The sequence below is a fragment of the Pan paniscus genome, chromosome 19 (assembly GCF_029289425.2).
Source record: "Pan paniscus chromosome 19, NHGRI_mPanPan1-v2.0_pri, whole genome shotgun sequence".
Taxonomy (NCBI): Eukaryota; Metazoa; Chordata; class Mammalia; order Primates; family Hominidae; genus Pan; species Pan paniscus.
In genome coordinates, this window is record NC_073268.2 from 19,513,268 (window position 1) to 19,526,298 (window position 13,031).

The 13,031-nt window shown below is 49.8% G+C and overlaps 1 protein-coding gene across 2 annotated transcripts in view; it reads left to right on the forward strand.

Annotated features, from left to right (window-relative positions):
* The first annotated feature begins 7,960 nt into the window (after positions 1–7,960).
* The window catches only part of MAP3K14 (mitogen-activated protein kinase kinase kinase 14), a 53,901-nt gene continuing 48,830 nt past the window's right edge, over positions 7,961–13,031 (forward strand). For both annotated transcript variants that reach the window (XM_063598985.1, XM_003806535.5), the window contains exon 1: positions 7,961–8,097. The gene's annotated coding sequence lies outside the window, so the exon portion shown is untranslated. The remainder of the gene's footprint in view (positions 8,098–13,031) is intronic.

The window sequence follows — 13,031 nt, forward strand, 5'->3', positions numbered from 1 at the left end:
GCATCATCAGAAAGGGGAGACAAAGGGAAGCCACAGACAGAGGTATCATGGAGAGAGAATCAACATGGCTTGGCATGAGACAGCAAGAAGAGGCGGGTGATGGAGACTCCCGGGGTTGGCGGTGAGGTCATTAACAGAGAGGGGTGGCCAAGGAACAGGTTTGGGGAACAGTGCAAAGCTGGAGATGCCAGATGGCTAGAAGGTGGAAATACTCTATGGGCCCCTGGAAACTCTGGTTTGGAGCCCAGGATCACGGTCAGAACTGAAGGTGTTAATCTGGCAGTCAACAGCAAAGAGAGGACAATTGAGAGAGCCAGGGCAGCCCAGATACACTATGTCCAAAGCCGGCGCTCCTCTTCTTCTTCCAGAATCCTCTCTTCTCCTGTGGCTCCCAACCTCTGCAGCCTCATCCCAGGCTCGCCCTCCCCACCCGTGTCCACATCCTGTCATCATACTTATTTTCTCAGTACTGATTCTCTCCATATTTTGCTCATCTCTCCTGCTTCCCATCCTCCTGCCACTGAGAGTCCAGTTTCCATCATTTCTCACCTGGTTCACTGCAAAGCCCCACAACTGGCCTCTAGGTCTGCAGCCTGCACTCTTCACCACTGCAATCAGAGAAAGATTTCTAAATTCCATTCTAGCAATGTTATTTGTCTTTTCTCCAACCCACTCTACTAAGAGTTGCCTACAAGGCCCTCCTCCACAATCCAGGTTGCAGACTGCAAGGCCAGCTGCATCTCCCTCCCAGTTCCTTGCATCCCAGACCCAGTTCCTCAAATATGCCTTGACTGTCCCCTGTCGCCATGCCCTTGTACATGTTATTCCTTCTGCCTGAATGCTCTTCCCACCTCATTCACCTGGCTTACTGCTAGTGTAGCTGGCAGCAACCAATTCAAGTATCACCTCCTCCAGGAAGCCTTCTTTGATCTATTCTATGAGTTCTTACCTCACCCAGGGATTCCTTCTACCCTCCACATCTATCGTTACCATGTCCATCTCCCCTGTTGAGGCCAGGCCTCATGACTCATTCATCTCTCTCCGGCACCAGGGCCTAGTCAAGTGCCTGGCACCAAATAGGTGCTCAACTACTGTTTGTTGAATGATTCAATACAGCCAGTAGTGGATGAGGACTCCAAGGGAGAGAGTGTAGAGAAATGAGGGGCTTAGGCCTGAAACTTGGAGGGTCTCAATTTTTAAGAATTGGAGAGGGAGGCCAGGTGCAGTGGCTCATGCCTGTAATCCCAACACTTTGGGAGGCCAAGGCGGGCAGATCACTTGAGGTCAGGAGTTTGGGATCAGCCTGGCCAACATGGAGAAACCCCGTCTCTACTAAAAATACAAAAATTAGCCAGGCGTGGTGGCTGACGTGTGTAATCCCAGCTACTCAGGAGGCTGAGGCAGGAGAATCGCTTGACCTGGGAGGTGGAGGTTGCAGTGAGCTGAGAATGCACCACTGCACTCCAGCCTGTGCGACACAGTGAGACTCTGCCTCAAAAAAAAAAAAAAGAATGGGAGAGGGAAACAGACAAAAAACACAGTATCTCAGAAACCCCGGAAAGAGGATTGGCCAAAAAAAATGCTCGTGATTGCTGTGAATACTTTCCCCTTTTTAACTGCCTTCATCTTTTAGGTTGCAGCTGAGTCCCTTCAGGAAGCCTTCTCTGAGCCTCTTCCACTAAGTTAGTCCCCCTTTATCCTCTCCCATCCCATACCTGCGCTGGTCCCAGGCTGTGTGCTCCCCCATCCAGCCCTCACCTGCTCTGCTCTGCATTGCAAGTGACTGACCCCTCTAGGCTCCCAGGCCAGTAAGAGGCTCTGGCAGGAAACCCAAAGGTAGAAGGAAAGGAGAATCCAGGGATTTCTCCCCATCCCTCTCAGTCTTAGTGGTATCTGTGGAAGTGGTTGTGTCTTCTCTATGGTTTCAACTTCTTCCAAGTGACCCCAGTCCCAGCCTTTGATTACACTGCCCCAGTCCAGTCCCTCCAACCCAGGGGTCGCAGCTGGATTCCTGGTTACTTCCCCCATTGTCTGAAGAACTTCTCCATCCTTTCATCCCCTATGTAACCAATTTCCTGCATTCAATTCTATGTTTATTCTGTTTAAAAACTCAGAGGCCAGGCGAGGTGGCTCACACCTATAATCCCAGCACTTCGGGAGGCCGAGGTGGGTGGATCACCTGAGGTCAAGAGTTCAAGACCAGCCTGGCCAACATGGTGAAACCCCGTCTCTACTAAAAATACAAAAGAATTAGCCGAGTGTGGTGGCAGGCGCCTGTAATCCCAGCTACTCAGGAGGCTGAGACAGGAGAATTGCTTGAACCCGGGAGGTGGAGGTTGCAGTGAGTCAAGATCATGCCACTGCACTCCAGCGTGGGTGACAGAGTGCATCTCAAAATAAATCTCAAAATAAATAAATAAATAAATAAAACAAAAATAAAAATTCAGAATGAGGCTGGGCTTAGAGGCTCATGCCTGTAATCCCAGTGCTTTGGGAGGCCAAGGCGGGAGAATCGTTTGAGGCCAGGAGATCAAGATCAGCCTGGGCAACACAGGGAGACCCCTACCTCTATCAAAATTAAAAAAAAAAACAACCCTCAAAATGGGTCCTGTTTTCCTGGCTGGATCCTACCTGACATGATACAGTCTCCCCATCTTCTTGCCACACTTGCAGTGGCTTAAGTCCTCATCTGTTGCTACCTGTTCAAGGAAGCTCCCTAAGGGCAGGGATTGGTCTGGAGGTTCCATGCTTCCTACCCAGAGCCTGACACAGAGGAGCTCAGTGCATCACATTTGTGGCTGGCTGCAGATAAGAAACTGAGACAAGGTCATCTACTAGGAGGCAGTTCATGGAGAGAAGGGCTGGTGAGCAGAAACCAGGCTGTAAGGAGCCCACTTGAGTGGGAGATGAAGCAGACTTTCAAGAAGTTTGGGAGTGAAGGGGGAAAGAAGGCTGGGCTGACAGTGCAGGGGAAAGCCAGAACTAGCAAGGTTTTGTTTGTTTGTTGTTTTTAGGGTGTCCTCGGCTTGACCTCATTTATAGGTTGAAAGGAAGAAGCGAAAGGAGGGAGATATTGAAGGGCAGGAGATGCTGGGACATTGGGAGTGGAATGACAGGACCTATGCGATCTCTTAGGAAGATTCAATTCACCAGAAGGCTTGAGGATAGTGTGGAGAGGAGACTAGAGGTAAGCAGGTGAGTCTGGAGGGGAAAATCTCCAAATCAGGAAATGAGAAGAATTTGTGTCAAGCCAGGGCACCCTAAGAAGGCTCCAAAGTTGGGAGAGGAGGCTAGATCTCTGGAAGGTATGCCCAGGACCTGTTCTTGTAAGGTCATCTTTGCCCAGTACCCTCCAGAGACCCCTACCAGCCCTCACCTCCATTCTTTGCTGAAATTGGCACTCCTCTCCCCCTCACCCACATCGCCATGGCCCCTCCTCTTCTACAGCAGCTCTGTGGTTTGTGGTGCCCCCTGCCATCTCCCTATGTGGGGTTGGTTTGGTGGGCAGCAGGCACAGGCCAGAACCAGCACACAGTGGTGTGCCAGCAGGTGTTTAACAACCAACTCAGGATGGGTAGCCCTGATTTATACTGTTTGCCAACTTCCATGGTATAAATACTCCCAACATGTCCAATTTCAAGCTACCAATATGAGATCACTGATCACAAAATAGCTAGAGAGAATGGATCACACTTTGCCTGCATCCATTTATCCATTTCCCCTCCTGCCTCCCTGGCCTCTCCATAGACCTCAGCTAACAGCAGCAGTAGGGCAGGTCCAAGCTGGGGAGGGCAGCAACAGCACTGTGGCTGCAACTTCAGGCAGTCCCGACAGGGAAAGGAAAACTGCTCTCCTCCAGGAACATCCACCCTACAGTCCCCAGTCATCTCTTATCTCAGCCTCACATCTGAATTCTCAAGTGTAACTTCAGAATCTCACAGTAATTTGGGGCCTGAAATCCACAGACATTCAGATGACTCATCAGCCACTTTCTCACTGGACATGGCTCAGCACCATAAACCATGCTGACTAAGGCAATAAAAACCAGAATATAATTTCCTTTCTTCCAAGGCAAACAGAAAAGGAAAAATGATCCAAGGATAGCATTCCTTCACTGATTTACTCACTCTTCAGCACTCTCCTAGAGAACTGATGGGCAATTGGCTCCCTGAAGCCTGAAGTCTCTCTGCAGAGTCCGGCATGCCGGAGGGCAGGGGCTCTGAAGTCAGACATGGTTTGAATCCTGGGTCTCCTGTTACAGCAAAGTGACACTGGGAAAGTTACTTCTGTCTGAGCTTCAGTTTGCTCATCAGTGAAATGGGGACAGTAATACTACCTATTCAATGGGGTCAGACTGTAGGGGTTTTCAACCGGGGGCAATTTTGCTTCCTTGGTGACATCTAGCAATGTCCAGAGACATTTATTGTCACATTGGGTGGATGAGGGAGTGCTATAGGTATGTAGTAGACAGAGGCCAGGAAAGCTTTTAAACATCCTGCAATGCACAAGATAGCCCTGATGTGGTTTGGCTGTGGCCCCACCCAAATCTCACATTGAGGCCAGGCGCAGTGGCTCATGCCTATAATTCCAGCACTTTGGGAGGTTGAGGTGGGTGGATCACTTGAGTTCAAGACCTGCCTGGCTGACGTAGCAAAACCCCATCTCTACTAAAAATATAAAAATTAGCCGGGCATGGTGGTGCGCACCTATAGTCCCAGCTACTCAGGAGGCTGAGGCACGAGAATCACTTGAACCCAAGAGGAGGAGGATGCAGTGAGCTGAGGTCGCGCCACTGCACTCCAGCCTGGGTGACACAGGGAGACTCCATCTCAAAAAAGAAAAAAAAAATCTCATCTTGTAGCTCCCACAATTCCGTGTTGTGCAAGGGACCCAGTGGGAGATAATTGAATCACTGGAGCAGTTCTCCCATACTGTTCTCATGGTAGTGCGTCTCATGAAATCTGATGTTTTTGTAAGGGGTTTCCCCTTTCGCTTGGCTCTCATCATTCTCTCTTGTCTGCTGTCATGTAAGACATGCCTTTTGCCTTCTGCCATGATTGTGAGGCCTCCCCAGCCACATGGAACTGTGACTCCATTACACCTCTTTCCTTTATAAATTACCCCGTCTCAGCTATGTCTTTATCAGCAGCGTGAAAACAGGCGAATACAAGCCCCGTCCCCCAACAATGAATTATCCAACCCCAAATGTCTATAGTGCCAGGCTGAGAAACCCTGGCCTAGAGGGAACATTCAGTGAGGTTATGCACATGAAGTACTCTAAGTCTGTCTGGCTTACTTTTTGTAAAGTATCAGAAAACAAGCTGCGATTCTTTCGGAATAGCACAGTCTTACTCTATTTCCAGACCTGAAATGGATGGGATGTGAAAACCCTTGAGTACTGAGAACCTAGTTCACTGCTCCAGGTGTGAGTCATCCTGTAAATGTCAATTTCTTGTATTTAAAGCAGAGCTGAGGCTGCACAAGTGACTCAAGGCCAGAAGCTTTCCCAGGTTGTCTCGACTTAAGCTTGGAGGAAGTAATCTCGTCCCGAAGCTCTCCTTCCAGAGGGTGCAAGCATTTCAAGACTCAGAGACACCACACTGCTCACTCTGGGTAGGTGTATTGTTTCTCACCTCACCCACACACAGTGGGGCTTGGAAAGACCTCAGAAAAGTAGCTGAAACGGAGAGGCCTTGCTTATCCCGAATATCTTCCTTACCAGTGTTTAGTGGTTTGCTCCTCCCCTGCAACCTGATGTGACATTCCTTCTCCAGAGTTACAGTTTTGAGTCAACACAGTTCACTGTCTCTGATTAATACACATTAGTGTTCAGGGACGGACTTAAAGACAGATCATCTTGATGGGGTAGGTGGGAGTGTACAGGGGACCCAGGACCAGAGGTGTCAAGGGAACCTGGGCAAAGTACAGAGACACTGGGTGTTTTAAAGAAGGAATAGTGAAAGAGAGAGAAGGCAAAGGCAAGCCAGGGAGCGTCTGCAGACTCTGGAGGTGTGCCCACATCTTTCCTGAGAAGTGGTGTGCCCAGAGGCAAACAGGTGGTGGGAGAGGCAATAAGGGCATCCAAGATTGCCGATACCAACCTGTACATCTGGCCAAGCTCTGCCTCTCCCTGAGTCACTGAAATGCAAAACCCTAGGGGTGGAAAGAGATTTGGGGGCCACCAGTCCAGCTTCTTTCTTGTCTGCCATCTCCCAGCTAGTCAGTGGCAGAGCCAGGGTGGGCGCCAGAGACTGTTTGGCTCTAAAGCACGGACTCTACGGGAGCCACAACCTCAAATGCTCCAGGGGCCAGACAGGTGACATAAGGTTAGATGGTTGGGTGGCGGGAACTGTAAGGAACCGCAGGCTCTGCTCTAAGGCATTCAAATTCAAATTTAAAAAAATATTGGGCCAGCCAAACAAAGCATATTTCTGGCCTGGGTGAGTGAATGAGGCCCTCAGGTTGTGAGTTTTTGACCACTGCCTAAATAAATGGTCTTCCCTATTCCCCAGCAGAGATGACTGTTTGGCACAGATATCCAGAAAGAAGAGTTCAGCTTCGGACTGTCTGCAAAGTAGTCTCAAGCAGATGGTGGTCTTTGCTCAAACACTTTCAGAGATGGGGTGTTCCTTACTTTTCAAGACAGCCTTGGGTGGGGCCTGCCTATCCCCGGACTAGAGCCACTCACCACACCTACCATGGACCCTTCATGGAAGTGGGATGCCCAGGGTAGGAGTACATCTTTTATTTTGCAATAAAAAAAAAAAGTTTGGATTTTTTTTTTTAAAGGACTGCCTCACTCTGTTACCCAGGCTGGAGTGCAGTGGCACGATCATGGCTCACTGTAACCTCAGACTCTCAGCCTCCCCTCTAGCTGGGACTGCAAGTGCAAACTACCACGCCTGGCTATTCTTTTATTTTTTTGCAGGGACGAGGTCCTTGCTATATTGCCTAGGATGTTCTCCAACTCCTGGCCTCAAGCGATCCTCCTGCCTTTGCCTCCCAAAAGCGCTGGGATTACAGGAGTGAGCCACCGTGCCTGGGCTGGAATTTATTACAAATAAAATACAAGCTCAGTGTGGAAACACTAGATAATACAGAGGGGCAAAAGTTAGAAAAAATTTATATACCTTCCCTACTCCCCACCCCTGACCCCCATTCAGAAAGAAGCACTGTTGACACTTCAATGCATATTCTGAACTCCAGGTCCTTTCTTTGCATACATCAAGCTCTCATCCTCTTGCCGGCTCTGTGGTCTGCAAACCCAGAGAGCAGATGCTTTGCTCAGCGCTTGTACCACGCCACGCACCCACATGCTCTCTTTGTACCTGGGTTTCAACCCACAGGTCGGGCCCCTGTAAGCCCTTGGCTCCCCAAGCTTCTCGAGGGCAGGCACTGTAACCTTCTTTACTCATTCCAGGGATTCTACAGGACCAGGCACACGGTAAGAGCTCAATAAAAACGTCTCTACCCCCACCACCTCCCGCCTCAGCCGCCACCGCTTGGCAGCAGAGAGGAAGCGGAACGCGCGCGACCCACGAGGGAGAGCGCCTCGCTGTCTCCAAGGTAACCGAAGTCAGTGGCAGGGAGTGCCCACGCATGCGCACACTCGCCCTTCCTTCCCGTAACCTCGAGAACGCAGCTGGTAAGACTGCCAGAAGCCGAGGGCGCATGTGTGGTTCCACCAACACCCTAGTCGCCTCCGCCTTCTGTCACTCCGCCCGCCCAGCGATCTCCCTTCTACAAACATCGTCCGGAAATAGTGCCCATTTCTGGAAACCAGGCCTCGTTAACCAATCGTTGCTAGGGAGCGGGAAGACGGGCTTGCCGGGACGACCGTCTCATTGGCTGGCCTAGGGGAGTGGGCGGGGCCACGGGTCGCGGTGCGGCCAAAGAAAGGAGGCGCGAAGCGAGGCAAAGTTACAGCCTCCGGGGGAGGCGTGGCCCCGGGGGCGGCCGAGAAGGCGAGGGGGCGGAGCCCGGGACCGGGGCGGGGCGACCACGGGCCGGGAGCTCAGCGGTCGGCGGCCGGCGGCGGGAGATCGCGGGCGAGCGGAGCGCAACACTCGCTTGGTTGGGGAGATCGGCGCTTGGCCGGTAGGTGACGGGGCGGGACCCTGGGGCCCGGTGCGAGGCGACCAGGGAGCGGCTGGGATGGATCGCCTCTCAGCCCCGGGCTGGGCTGCGGCCTGGCCCCTCGCCCCGGAGCAGTGGGGTCGGCGGCCAGGCCAGCGCAGTCCGACGTACCCCGTCCAACCCACTCGCGGCGGTCCGCGGGCGCGCCCTCGCACGCGCTGCCGGCGCCGCGCTCGCCCCGGGCCTCCAGGCCGCGCACTCCTGCCGGCCACACGCTGGCTCCGAGCGCGCGCAGGGGCCCCCTGCTTCCCCTTCACTAGTGCCCCGCGCCGCCGCCAGGCCCGCCCGCCTGCTCTGCGCCCCAGTGCCCCCAGGATGGAGCTCGCCTGGCGCGGGGCGGACGTGTCTCCTGCAGGAGTGCGCCCTGGCATCTGCCCTGGCGTGAAACCCTCCTGGCCTTTCATGGGAAGTTCTCAGGTCAAACCTCAAGGCGGGGAGCAGGAGCTAAGCCTGTCCTCAGCATGCAGCGGGGCAGTGCTGGCCGCCCGCAGCATCCTCTCTCCGCTCTCGGACCCCAGTCCTCCTCTGTAATTCTTGTGGGCTCTCCAACTCGGGACTTTATCTGTCGGTTCAAATATAACATTCCCATGTTGGAAACCCATCGTGGCCCTGGCATCTTGCAGCCACTGGGCACCAGGCAGAGAGGGGCCACTTGTACGTACGTTTCCCACCTGCCCGGGAGCCTCCTTAGTGCTGGGTAGCTTCAGAAAAAGTGTTTCCTTCCTAGTCGAGGTTAAAAAGTTGCTCTCGGCCCTAAAGGGTGGACTGGAGGTATGAATGAGGGAGAGGATAAGTGGTGAAAAGGTACATACATCAGCAAAGTAAATGGTAAAACTACTTTTGATCGCTGGAGACAATGAACACCAATGACTTAATTAAGGACTTTAAAAGCACATGAAATTAAATGATTAGAGTGAGGTCATGATATAAAATAGGAGTCTGGAGTTTATTCCAAGAAAAATGTTGGAAACCCCTTGACTAGAAACATGGTCTTTCTGAAAGATTAGAAGGAGACAGTATCTTAACATTAGTGATGTGTTTTTTGCTTAGTGTCTTCATACCTGTGAGCTCCGTTTTCCTTCAGATGGCTGTGTGGTAAGACAGATTGTAGTGTCTTGTTTTATGGGCGAGGCACCTGAGGCAGGTGTGTATGAGGGAGTGGGGGTGGTATATATCTTGCCTGATGCCTCATAGCTGGGACTAAGGATGGGTCTTCCCCAGAATCCTAGATCAGGACCACATTATAGAACTGAGATGCAGAAAGGAGGGAGAAGTTTTTGGTGTGGTTTTTATGCTCTTAATGTGAGAGGACACTTAAAAAGTGCTTGCCTTACTTTGGTTGTGTTTGGATTTACTCTTGGTGTTTTTTAAGTGATATCAATCAGTTTCTTTGGAGCGATGCCAGACCTCTGAATTTTTCAGACACCTTTCGGACATCCTTATTTATTTTGAAGGGTGTGGAGAACTTCTCAGAAGATCTCAAAATAAAAGTAATCGTCTCTGACTCTAATTTTAGAGATAAGTACCCAGGTATATGTATATGTACCAGCTCTTTGTGAAATCAGACAGCAAGACGCTGCCAAGCTTCAGGCCATCTTCTGAGTGTTTTCTGATTATAAGAAGCAGTTCTGAAGGGGGTTTTTTGTCATTGGTATTGTCTGTTAAGAGTTTGTGGGAGCGGCACCACAGAGACCCTGCCAAATCAGTCTCCCTCTATTAAACAAAAATGTCTGGTTGGGCTGTTTCGCCTCAACAGATGAAGGTTTGGTTCCTCATTTTGGTTCTCCTGTTGAACACTGACTCCTTTGTGATCTGCCTGGAATATGTGTATATCATTTACTGCTGAGAAGATGGCTTGCGCTGATTGGTTGTCCAGCCCTCAGCAACTGTTGTGATTTTTTTTTTTTTTTTTTTGGTGATTGATAACAGTTCATCCCTGGCTAGGGTCTGGTGAGAGATCTGCGGAGATGTGAAAGAGATGAAAGCTTTATCCAGGGTTGTTTTCTTCATTGTTGGCACCCTCTGAACAGTGTTTATCACTTTGGCCTGTGAAGGCACTTTTAACTTCCTATTTTTTTTCCTGTCTCAATGGACAGCACATGGGCTTTCCTAACAAGCCTGCCTGCCTCGATGAAGAGCTGACAGATTCATATTGGTTGGTTTGACAGATGTTCTTTCTGGGGGGAAAGTTCAGAAATCTTAAAAGCAAAGTCAGTCCTAAGTAAAAAGTCTAAGTCAGCCCGATACGCATAAAGGCAGCGTACTTCTACTGATGGCTTCCATCATCTCAAGGTTGTTTTTTTTTTTTTCCTGGCAAAAGGTTAAAATGCAACTAAAATTCTGCTTTCGTGATTAATAAGTCACTACCACAGTTGTGTCTGATGCTTCCTGTTTGCCCCATTTTAGTATTTCAGTTAAACTGGAAACATCTGAGCATTATGGGCACTATTGATGGCATCAGTGTGAAATTGGTGGGCCGGGGACAATTCCATGTCAGTGGATTTAGGGAGCTCTAAGGATGTCAGCCCCTCTGGTCTCCACACACCAGGATTCCCTAGTAAGGGAACAGAATGGGGCTGAGCATCTGCAAGAGCTGGGTGGGCGTTCAAAGTGATGCATGTGTGAAGGTTTTGCATTTACTCGGTGATGCTGGCTAAAATGCTGAAAGTAGTAGCCCAGAAAGGGAAGGCCAGACGTAGGGCAAATTGTAGGGGAGCATTTCTGTTGAGCTGAGCAGGACATTGAAGTATGAGATTTTTTTGTTCTGGGCTTATGACTGCCTGAATGACAATGCAGAAAAAGTCATTTTTCTTCAGTGGCCGGTGTGCTCTTTGTATTCTAGTTTAAAGGAGCCTCTTCCCTTCTTGCTTTTCTACATGTCTTAATCCCTCAGCTCCCTGATAGAAATCCCTTGAAATTATGTGGCATCAAGAATAATTTTATGGCCAGTCTTTGTATTTTCACACAATACTCATGTGAAGAAGGGCAGGGACAAAGATCAGAAAAGTGAAGCCTCATAAGGAGAAACAGACAGGATTGCTCAGAATCTAAACCCCCTTTTCTTGATATCTAGGTCACTGCTTTTTCTACTAACTTGCTCATGAAACGATAAGGATTTTCTTCCCCCAAACATGTCAATTTTGAATATAACGAAACCAGGGTAGCAGCTTTATTTATTGTACCAATCAATTATTAATTGATATTGATTGTTAATTAATAAAAGGCCAAAAGATGAATAGCCTGCTGCCTGGACAGATGTGCTTGTGCCCATTTTCCAGATGTAGAAACAAAGGCAGAGAGCCCGTGATTTGTCCAGAGCAACAGAACAAGTCCTTGGTGTCTCCGTGTCACATGTGGTGGCTGAGGCTGTCAGGTCAGAGAGACCTGGGTCAGGTCGAGGTCTGCCACGGCCTGCCTGTGTGCCCGCAAGCAAATCACTTCACTTCTCTAATCATCAGGTGCCTCATCTGTGAATGGGATCAGAAATACTTCATGGGGCTGTTTTGAGTAGAAAATGAGAGGAGATATGTAAAGTGCTGAGCCCAGTGCCCAGCACAGAACATAGAGGCTGTAACTGTTGTTGTTGTTGTTGTTGTTCTTGTTGATGGTGTTTGGTGGTGGTAGTAATAATAGTAGTAGTAGTAGTAGTAATAGTAGCAGTAGTAGTTGCCAATTACTGCATTGTGACTAAACCTGTTTTCTGTAAGATGATGTCAAGAAGGGTCAGACTGCCTGACAGGCCAGAGTCATTTTCTCAGTAGGACCTTTAGGGGGACAGTTCTTCAGTCTAAAAGCTTCAGCTCTCGGGTTCTCCCTGTCTTACACTATATACTGCCCTCACCATACTCCAAATGAGGCTACAAAGGTCCAGGCTCTGCCCAGTTGACAATCCTAACTCTGAGCTGGAGACACAGCTAGGCCTGTCTAGGGGCTTCCTGTGTCCCACATGTGATCAAGTAGGTTCCTGCATTAATCCTGGAGGTGAGGAAAGGGAAAATACTGTATGGCATGTAGATCAGCAAGGACTTGTTCTTTGGGGGAACAGGAGGGAACATTTGGTTCTGTGGGATGAGGTTCCCACTACCACATGGCATCCCCAGCTCACCACCCTTTCCCCCTCATAAAGATGTCTTTGTCAGCTTCTCTGAGACTCTGTCTGGGGGCCCAGGATCTGCAGTCAAGGACTTGGAGATTTCCCTTTAAATCTCACAAGAAGCCTGGAATGGTGACGTGTGTTTCTTTAGTCCCAGCTACTTGAGAGGCTGAGGCGGGAGGATCACTTGAGCCCAGGAGGTCAAGTAGCTATGGGCAACATAGCGAGACCCCATCTCTTGAAAGAAAAACGTTTGTTTTAATCTCACAAGGGAAAAAAAAAGTTTCATATTATATTTTAAAGTCTTTTTTCACCTTAATACAAAACAAAAATATAGGCTCTCACCAGGCTACTGTTCCCTTTAAATAACATTTTGTTTTCTCTTGGGGAAGCTGACTTGATGGCCGAAGGGTCATTTCTAAAGTGAAGCTAGTTTTTAGAAAAAATAGATCACCGGATGTCAAGCCTCATGTGGAGCTCGGTTCAGATGAAAATGAAACCAGCAGGCCTGGCGTGGCAGCTCTGCACTTGACTTCAGGCTGGAGGTGAGAGGCAGAGTGTGCCTGGACCTTGCTCCATAACTGGTTGGCCCCACAGAGTGCATTTGATAGGTGCCTTAGTCATTTTCCAAGCAGCTTTGCTTAGGTGAGCAGAGCACTTTCTCTGGAAGGTGAGTCACCCATGCAGGGGTGTAGGTGACAGGCGATTTATTCCCCAGCACAGTTGCAGAGAAAGTCCTCAGCAGACCTTCGTGAGGAGCCCTCTGCCACAAATCAGCCTCATCCCAGCCCCAGGGCTATGG